A 9,255-nucleotide genomic window follows, 5' to 3' on the forward strand; every position below is an offset into this window, starting at 1 on the left:
TGACACGGAAAACCAGAGCAGCAGCGCTCACTCAAGGTGAAGGCACTAAAAATGGCTCAAACTCCTCTTCCGTGGCCCCAAGCCCCAGGTTCTTTTCTCCTGAACTCCGCTGGACAGTTTATGGTTCGCCCATTCTGAGAGGCACGTGCTCTGTAATGTTTAACCAGAGTTCAGGAAATTTCCCAGCTTCAAAGCCCTGGGGACAGCGGGTGGAGAAATGTGGCCGCCTGAACAAACTCTGACATTCACAGAGCTGCTGGTTACTGTGGCAATAACCTTGACTTCCCAGGCTGTGTGAGGCGCAAAACGGGACAGTAAGAAAAGTAAGCTTCCCCTCACACGGTCAGGCTGCGCCGGGCTTCTGAGAGGCCCCCCGCCGCGACAGGCCCAGGCTGCCCGGGACAGGCTGAGACCACCCACCCACGCCACCCAGCCACCTCTGGCAACGTCAATTAGCAGGGGCAGGGGGATCTGGCCAATGTGACCACGACGCGATCACTAACCAATAACTTTGAGATGACCTAGTGCAGCTAATGTTTAGTCTCTCTGAACGCAGGATTTACAGAATCTGCAGTTCCTTAGCACAAAGCAACGTCTTTCTAAGGATGCAACTGGAACCACTGCGTGGCCCAAGGAAATACGATTCACGGTCGGCCCCGGGAGATCAGTGGCCACCACCCCCATGAACGCAGGACGCTTGAGATCCACACCGCAGAAGTAACTCCAGCTGTGCCCAGCTTCCCACTTGCTCTCGGTGCTGGGGTGGCTGGCTGCTTTGGTGGGGGAGGAGGGCAATGTCTGTGTTTCTCTGAGACGAGGAGTGACACTCGGTGCGTGCAGCCGGAGGGGCCCCGCCCCGGCCCTGTGCCCTCCCACCCCTGTGGCAGGCAGGAAGGAGCCTGCTGGGCTGAGGGCTTTGGCAGGGCCTCCTCTGTTTCCTGCTCTTGGGGCGGCCAGGGTGGCAGGGGGCGGGGCGGCGTGGGCTGCCGGAGGACGGATCCAGAGGCCAGGAGAAGCCGGCCCCGTGTCCTGACGGCTTCAACCAACGAGCACCAGTGTTTGGACAACAAGAGCTCCAAGGCCCCTCGGAGGAGAGCCTTCCGTGGCGCCGGACCACGCGGAGGAGGGTGTGCAGGGAGTGGCGGTGTCTGCCAAGAGGCTGGTCGGTCCGCGCCCGCGTGGCTCCTGCTCTGCTGGGCACTCGGAGCAGCGCCCGACAGCAGAGCCGTGAGCACCGCGGGGTGAGACTGGAGCTGAAGTCCTGGGAACCCACTTCCCCCTCTGCAGCCTAAGATCCCTCAGACTCACACGCAGGCTCGAAAACGAACAGGCAAGGCCTGCGCGCAGGGCAGAGCGGCTGGAGGAAGGGATCACGGTGAGAACAGAATGTGTTTATTTCTCTCTGTTCTGCTGTTAACGTTCTGCTTTTCCTAACTTCCTATAATTTAAAAAAAAAAACGTTCATTTTTAAAATGAAAAAGAGAACCCGAACAAACTTTAAAAATAAAAAATCTTTTCCTTGAAATCCATTTATTTTTCAGAGGCAATAACAACTGTCTACTGACTCTTACTGTGTTTGGGGGAGTGGGGCTGTGGGCAGGTTTATAGGCCCACATACATGTGCGTGCATGTGCACACGTGAATACATGTGTGTATGTGTACACGTGTGCAGTTATTTGTGTGTGTGCATTGCTCCAACAGAGAAGCCGGCTCCTTCTGTGCAAAGTCACCGTAACCGAGTAAGAGAGGCACACCCTTCCAGAACCAGCGACCACACCATCCCGCTGCGGACACCGGCGGACATGACTTCCCAGCTGATAGTCCCACGGCCTCCTCCCTCGAGGGGCCGTCTCCCCACCCGCCGCCTCCCCCTGCACCCTCCACGCCCGCCACACCGGACGGCGTGGCGCTCCCCAGCGAGCCTGGCCCACCACTGGACCGCGGTGCCTCTCCTCCTAGCGATGAACCCTCACGGCCCTCGCTCAAGACGCAGGGTTACATCGAACATGGAGCCCTTCGGACTCCCTGTCACCCCACCCCGCCCCACCCGTAGGCGCACCAGGGTCCCCCCTGCACCCACGAGGGTCCCTGTCACAGTCCTGAGGCCCTGGACCTTGCCGACCCTTGTGTAGTTATTTCACCAGGTGCTGGTGCCCGGAGGGTCCCTGGCACCTGCGAGGCCCTCGAGGCATGTCTGAGGGATAAAGGAACAACCTGACAGCCACTGGCTCGTCTCAGGGACAGGTGGAGGACAAGCGGTGACACCCGTGGGAAGGGAGGGGCACGTGGGGAGGGACATCGGGGGACAGGAGCATCGGTGGCAGCCGGCTGCGGGTGCCGCTTGCTTTTGACCTCCCGGAGCTTTACTTCGTAGTGTTTATCTGGAAGTGAGATGCTGCCTACCTCTCGTCTATCACCGATTCTGTGGTTTCTACGCTGCCATGGCAACCGTGGCCTGGGACAAACAAAACAAAGAGAACGACAGCTTTCCTCCGGGAGCCACAGAAGAAAAACCAGCTCTGCGGTGCCGCCTCGCTGGGCCCTGAGAGTTTGAGACACGCAGTCCCGGGGAACCAGGATGAGGATCGTGTGAGTGCACAGGTGTTAACGGCGCCCACGTTCACAAAGCACCCGGCAGGGGTGCACCAGGCACCGCGAGTCACTGCCGACACGTCCCTTCCCAAAGGACAGGGGACAATGGAGGGCACAGGCTTCTCCCCTTGCCCGTCAGCCTCCGGGGTAGCAGCTCTGCCCAGTCCAAGGAGGGAGGGCCTTCCACCCCCACTGCCCCTCCCGCCGTCTCCCTGCCTGGGGCGCCCCCAGTGTCGGGGGGAGGAGCCCCAAAGTAAGCAAAGGAAAGGGGCGGAGGGGCAGTAAGACAAGAGACTTGAGAAACGGAATTACCAAAAGGAGACATGGAGACGAGAAACGAGTCAAGGAGGGGAACCTGAGGAAGACGGGAAGAGGGGATGGAGGGAGGGATACGGGGGCGAGACGGTGAGGGGCGGGCTGGGACCGGAGGGCAGGGGCCGTGGGGACAGTGGTGGGGACAGTGGCGGGAAGCCGCTGCCTCACTGGACCCAGCCGTGGGCTCCTCTTGGGGACACAGGGCCTCGTCCGCTCAGACCCCTGAACCCGCCTCCAGGCCCTCAGCCAGCTCCTGTGCCACCCCCGCCCCAGACCCCCCGCATCTGGTCTCTGGTCTCCCGCCTTCGCGGCGGCCGCTCTCTGTCTCTATTCTTGGGGCTCTGACCCCGCCGGACCGGCTGTGGTTCAGGGTGAGGACTGCTCAGCCACTCCCCATCCCAGAGCCGTTTCCATCATTCCCTTCAAGGAAACGAGGGGAAGGCATTGATTCGTTCATTCGTTTATTCATCTGCAGGGCCAGCCTGTCAGATCTAACACCCTAGGGAAGCCCACCCCGGGCTCACGGCGCACGGACACGCCGAGGGTCCGGACCCGCCTCCACCTCCCCCTGCACCACGAGGCCTTCTGCTGGCTCGGCGCGGGCGCCGGGTTTCTTGCTGCCCCTTGAACACATCGCGCCTTCCCCCCCTGCATTCGGAGTCAACATTAGGGCTGCCTTCATCCTCGAATGCTCTCTCGGAGGGTGTTTACATGACTCCTCTGTCCTTCGATTGGTTCAAGCTCAAGCGTGACCTTCTCCTACGGGTCTTCCCAGACAGACCTGCCACACATAGCCCTTCCTTACCAGTCTTCGCGGCCCGGCTTTGAGTTCCCCTTCCCTGTCACCGACCACTACGAGTTCCTCTCCTTCTCCCACTCTTCCACTCACACGTGCGTTTGTCTTTGTCCCTGCAACATGAGATCCACGGGTGGGGGCGTTTTTTCATGAGCCTCTCACGTTTCCAGTACATTCGTCTGTAGAGCAAACACCCTGGAAAATAGAGACAGAGTTTCTCCCCGGGGACAAAGATCAGGACAGGCCATCGCACGCGACAGAAGATGGGGGTCCCCTCGGCGCAAGGCTTCCCGTATGTAACGCAGCCCACTGAGCCCAGAACTGTCTCCCGGCCCCTCCGAGTCTGCAGGGTGGCAGCAGGGGAGGAAAATGCGGAGACTTGCATGCGCACACATGTGGCAGGCCAGCGTTCAGCGCTGTCCTCAGGCAAACGCTCTGGAAGGGCTCACACTGAGCTGCCCGTGTGCACCTTGGGGACAAGCCCCCAGCCTTCCCACGCACTCCACTGCGTCCCGTTTCTCTGTCCGGCACTTGTCTGTGTCCGCGGCACAGTGGGTAGGAGCCTGCCCTCCCGGAAGCTCCCCACGTCCTGACCGGGACTCACACGCTGTAGCCGTGGCACATGCCCGAATGCTGGAGCCCAGCCTGGGTCTCCCAGTTGCCCGGTTCCGCACACAGAGAGTCGGTTTAGGCAATCTGCTGACTGCTTCCCCAGCCTCGCACAGGGTCGTTCTATGTGTGAGGGTTATTTATAGAGCTTCCACTGTTCACAGACGAGGCCGGGAATCCACAAGGTTGTTTTCAGTGTCTCTCGGATCCTCGGCCGTCCGAAGAACGTTCGAGTCACAGGCCCATGCGTGGCTAAGGCTGGCGGATCGGCGGGTGAGCCTGGGGTGCCAATCCGCCTGCATTAACCTAAGTGTATTTTTAAAGAGATAAAACCACTCATTTGTATTAGTAATAAAGGCAAATGCACCCGACGACACTCCTAAAGGTATTCTGTCGCTGAATTCTGATAGTTCACACTGCATCTTCTCATTCAAGTGCATCATAATTTTAGAGGTGATAGTATCTGTTTTCATGGATGAATGGTCTACAGCTGGGAGTGGTTACTACCTTCATTTTTCACCCTCCAAATGTTTATTGAGCACCTCTTACGTCCAAAGGATGGTGTTGCCTGCAATGGAGTAGACGAGGAAGTGTATCCTGATGAGGCTCGGACACAGTACGTGCCTTTCGGGTAAACAATACTAAGTATCCATATGAACAGGAAGCTGTGAAGGTTTCGGATGAAGGCGGTGGGCTCGGATCCCCCGGGGCCTGGCCCGCCCTCTCTTAGTGTTTCTTTCCTTCACTCCAGAGAAGAGAGTGTCTGGTCGGGAAACGCTACTTTGTACAGATTTGAGAAACAGACTGAGGCCACATCTCCGGGAAGGAGTCCAACAGATTAGCGAGTGCCCGTGAAGGTGAGGAATGGACTCCCCTTTGTAGTAACAGTTCATGACTTTCTTCTCTCCTTCTCTGCTTTATTACTAATTGTTATTCATAGTAATGATGACTGAGGTTTCTTGATCTTAACACGTTACTTATTTGCTGTTGCCTTCCCTATTCCCAAGCAATAATTTTCAGGATAACTAATGTGGTCTGTTTTGGTTTTGTTTTTTTTCATTTTCAAATAAGCTGAGACCCAAGGCCGCTCTGGACCAAGCTGGGAAGCCGGGAGAGTTTGTCATTGGCTTGCCTCCTCCGGCAACACTGTAGAAGGGAACACAATTCTTGCATTGGTACCGACTGCTCCTGAGTGCTGATTCTTGAAGCGCCCACTGTCTGCTCATCCATAGCTAATCTGATTGATAAACAAACAGCCCAAAAATCATACTGTAATGAGCTGCTTTTCTCTGGTATTACGTGGTTAAAGTTGGTAGCCTGGGGCCGGCCCGAAACTCTCAGCCAAAGCGATTCAGACAGTGGGAATTTTGTTCACCACGACCCGCTTGTCCCCAAAATACACTCTCCGCTGCGTGTTGCTAGGTGTTCACTGTCTCCTTCGGATTCACAGAACGTTGAAGGTGAAAAGGACCTTGGAAGCCTCCTCACCTGACATCCTCGTTTTGAAATAAGAAAACTGAGGTGTAGAGAAGTAAAAACATTTAGCAAGCAACTAAAAAAGCAACCACAACTCCTCCGAGGTCAGGCCTCCGGCCAGAGGCAGGCTCCCGGCACCAAGCTACAGGAGACTAAATGCGGTCTCTTGATGTAACAGCCCGAGTTCTTAGCAATTTAAAAAATCATCACTTATCTATTGTTCTAAAATAGCTCACTCTCTAATTAAGAACTCGTGTCAAAGTGATGGTTAGTGGGTCTCATTACATGAAAAACAACCCTGAATATTAATTATGAAGCAATTATACAGTAGCATTTTCTCTCAAGTTACATCAAAGAGAAGGCAATTTCCACGCTATTAAACAGAAACCCCAGTGGTGGCGTGACTGGTCTGGGGGACGCGCTCGGACCGCTGGCGTCCCCCTGCCGCCTTCGTCCTGAGCCCCAGCTCCCTTCGGGGGGCCCTTATTCCAAACAACATCCCCCCTGTGTCCGTCTGGAACTAGGAAATTAATCCACACTCGAGTCCTCAAAAATGTCCCCAGTAACTCATCTGCATACAGAGAAACAGGGCATCTATCGCCGAGCACTTTCCATCTGGCTGGGAAGCCTGGGACATGGGCTCCACCCAAGGGCAGCGGGGTGAGCCCTGGCCAGGCGGCTCCCGTGGTTGGAGCGTCATCCTGTGCACCAAAAGGTCACGGGTTCGGTGTCTGGTCAGGGCACAGACCTAGGTTGTAGGTTTTAGGGTGCATACAGAAGGCAACGGAATCAATGTGGTTCTCTCTCTCACCCCCCACAACTTCCTCTTTCTCTGAAATCAACAAACATACTCTCAGGTGGGGATTAAAAAGAGAGAGCCAGGGTGGGGGGGTTAGATGCCCACTCATTTGTCTCTGCAGGAGTTTACGAGCCGATCTGTCCACCTTGGAGCAAATAATAGCAACAGTCCAACAAACGAGCCGCCAAGCTTTGGACTTGCCTCAAGCCTCTGCCTGGCATTTCCCCTCCCCTCCGACCGAGTACTGACGGTGCTGACCTTTTCAGGAATCTGCTTCTGACAACAGCGGGGCAGCGGCCGAGTTCCAAGGCTGCAGCCCGAGGTGGGCAGGCCACGAAGGTCACTGCTGCTTCAAACCTAAGAGCGATCGGGGGCCCGGGAGCAGCCAAGGCCGAGTCGGGGGAAGAGCCCCGCTGCCTCCCCGACACCGCGGTGCCCCTGCCGTCCCCAGTGGGCTCTCTTCCTGGAGTCTGCAGACTCAGCTGCCCGTTGGGGCCTGCGGACGCCGAGAGAGTGCTGTCGGGCATTTCACCGTGACATCGAGTCTTAGGTTTGAAAGAGGCCTTACCTCTCATGTCCTCAAACTTCCAAGAGTAGTGTGAACTCAGGGCCTGCTTAGATGCTCCCAGGGGATGGGGAGCTCAGTCCCTGGCACAGTCGAGCGAGGATTCCGGCCACCTGCATGCAGAGGGCGTCTGAGACACCCTCGGCTGCCACCTCCAGGCCGCCTGCAGTGACCCGACTACTGACATCCTAACCTGGCCCTTCGGAGCTGCGTCTCGGAGCTGCTTGCTCACGCCTAGCACACCGCGGACAACAGACCTCACCGCCCGCGCTCGCTGCGGTCCGCACATAAACGCCGATGTCCCAACTTCCTTACAAACTAGCAGAACCACTGGCCGCATCGGCATGTACACCCCTCGTGACCCTCATGTGTCTCGTTCTTTCGTTCTTTAACAGCTGACTGACAAGCATAATAAAGGAGTCTGTTCTAAGGAACTGATGATTAACAATGATCAATCATGGTAACTCCCCCCAAATAACATGTTTGCCCATTTGCTGGTTTCTTCAACCTTCAACTCTAAGCAGTCCTTACAGTGGGAAGGGCAGGTCAGTGCGTAAGGCGCGCGGGCTGGGCTTGCCGCCACATTCCCGAAACCTCCCCGCACCCCTCTCCTGGCCCGAGAGTCCGAGACCACCCTGCCGGGATCTCTGACCAGCTCCGAGGGGACTCAAGGCGGCACTCTGCCCCGGGGAAGATACGGCGCTTCCGCAGAGGCCTGCCGTCCAGCCGGATCCCGACTCCGCTAAATGGACTGTATTTGTGGAAATGCGTCCACGACCGCACATAAGCATTTCTGCCGCTGGGAGGCTCCACCTACACGATGACTCCGATTCCTAGGTTCACCCTCTGATGGGAAAGCTCGCGCCTCAAAGAGACCATGAACCAACCTCAGAACAGGGCCGCCTGCCCTTGCTGGACGTGGACCAGACGTTGGGGCAGGAAGACAGGATGTGTCCAGCCTGTTCTGGCTGCTGTAACAAAACAACACAGACCCAGTAGCTTATCAACAGCAGGAATGTAGTCCTCCCCGTCCTGGAGACTGGATGCCCAAGACCAGGCTGCCGGCGTGGATGAGCGAGGGCCCTCGTGGGCTGCCAACTCCAGAACCCAGAGACATTGAACTTCTGTGGTCTAAGCCGCCCTGTCCCGGCAGCCCCGGGAGAGGAAGACCGCAGGTGAACTTGAGGGAACAGGCTCCGGAGGGAGACTCTGGCGCTGGTGTGCTGTGCTCGGGACACATGGAGGCAGGGACCCGGGTTTCCGGAGAGCGCCCCGCAGAGCTCCGCGCTGTGGGGAGGACTCTTCCTTTCCCAGATGCCAGCAGCCCCACCCTGCACCCGGCCTGAGGGCACATTTCTCTGTTGCCATGACAACAGAAGAGGTCAGACCATTCAGGTGCCCTCTCTCTTCTGCCAAGAGGCCACCGTGAGGGCTCAGAAATTCTCCCGTGTCACAAATAGCCTTGCTTTCTTTTCCAGGATGAATTTCCACCCTAAAGTAAATAAGCCATAACCTTCTCTTTTGCCCTCGTTTCAAGGTGACGGTCCATTGCTAGTAGCAGAAACACCTCGACGCGCCTTGGAAAGTTTATCAGGATGTGCCAGGTTAGGCTGACTAAGGAGCGGGCTCTGCTTCTCCGCAGTGCACAGGCAGGGGACACCTCAGGCTCTGAGCGAGTAAACGCACCTCCTAACCTACCCGATACCGCCCACACGCGCCCCCCAGCCCCCCAGCCCCTCCACACCGCCACAGGCATCCCCGCGGGAGCTCAGGTGTCAGACTTCAGGACACCTGTTTTACCGCCACGCAGGGCGTCACTTCGCAAAGGGAACAGGAAACACATGCTCTTCGCCCCTGTGTCCATAAAGCACAGGAACAGGCAGGGATTCAGGGCATCACCAGGCGGGGGGGGGGGGACGTCAGGACTGAGACCTTCCTGTGGGCCCCGCGGCGGCCAAGCGCCTGGATTCGGGGAGGTGCGGTGATGTCGGTGACCCAACGAGACTCACGAACCCAGTGACTGTGGACACAAGGCCTGTTTATAAAGTGCCCGAGGAAGAAAAAAGGCATTTAAAATATAACACACGACCCGGAGATCCCACT

At 57.2% G+C, this 9,255-nt stretch overlaps 1 long non-coding RNA gene across 9 annotated transcripts; it reads left to right on the forward strand.

Annotated features, from left to right (window-relative positions):
• Positions 1-354: 354 nt before the first annotated feature.
• LOC119065445 (uncharacterized) lies at positions 355-9,049 on the forward strand. Of its 9 annotated transcripts, none has more exons than XR_008390496.1 (7): positions 355-1,375; positions 1,702-2,589; positions 3,383-3,995; positions 4,477-4,943; positions 5,064-5,169; positions 5,384-6,909; positions 7,311-9,046. It is a non-coding gene; the product is annotated as an uncharacterized LOC119065445 (long non-coding RNA). The 9 variants fall into 9 exon arrangements; XR_008390495.1 differs by having other exon boundaries at positions 363-1,375; positions 5,384-5,487; positions 6,709-9,044; XR_008390500.1 differs by having other exon boundaries at positions 365-1,375; positions 4,477-4,585; positions 4,870-4,928; positions 5,384-9,046.
• Positions 9,050-9,255: the final 206 nt, after the last annotated feature.

This window comes from Artibeus jamaicensis, unplaced genomic scaffold, assembly GCF_021234435.1.
Source record: "Artibeus jamaicensis isolate MK-2021 breed Jamaican fruit bat unplaced genomic scaffold, CSHL_Jam_final scaffold_625, whole genome shotgun sequence".
Lineage (NCBI taxonomy): Eukaryota > Metazoa > Chordata > Mammalia > Chiroptera > Phyllostomidae > Artibeus > Artibeus jamaicensis.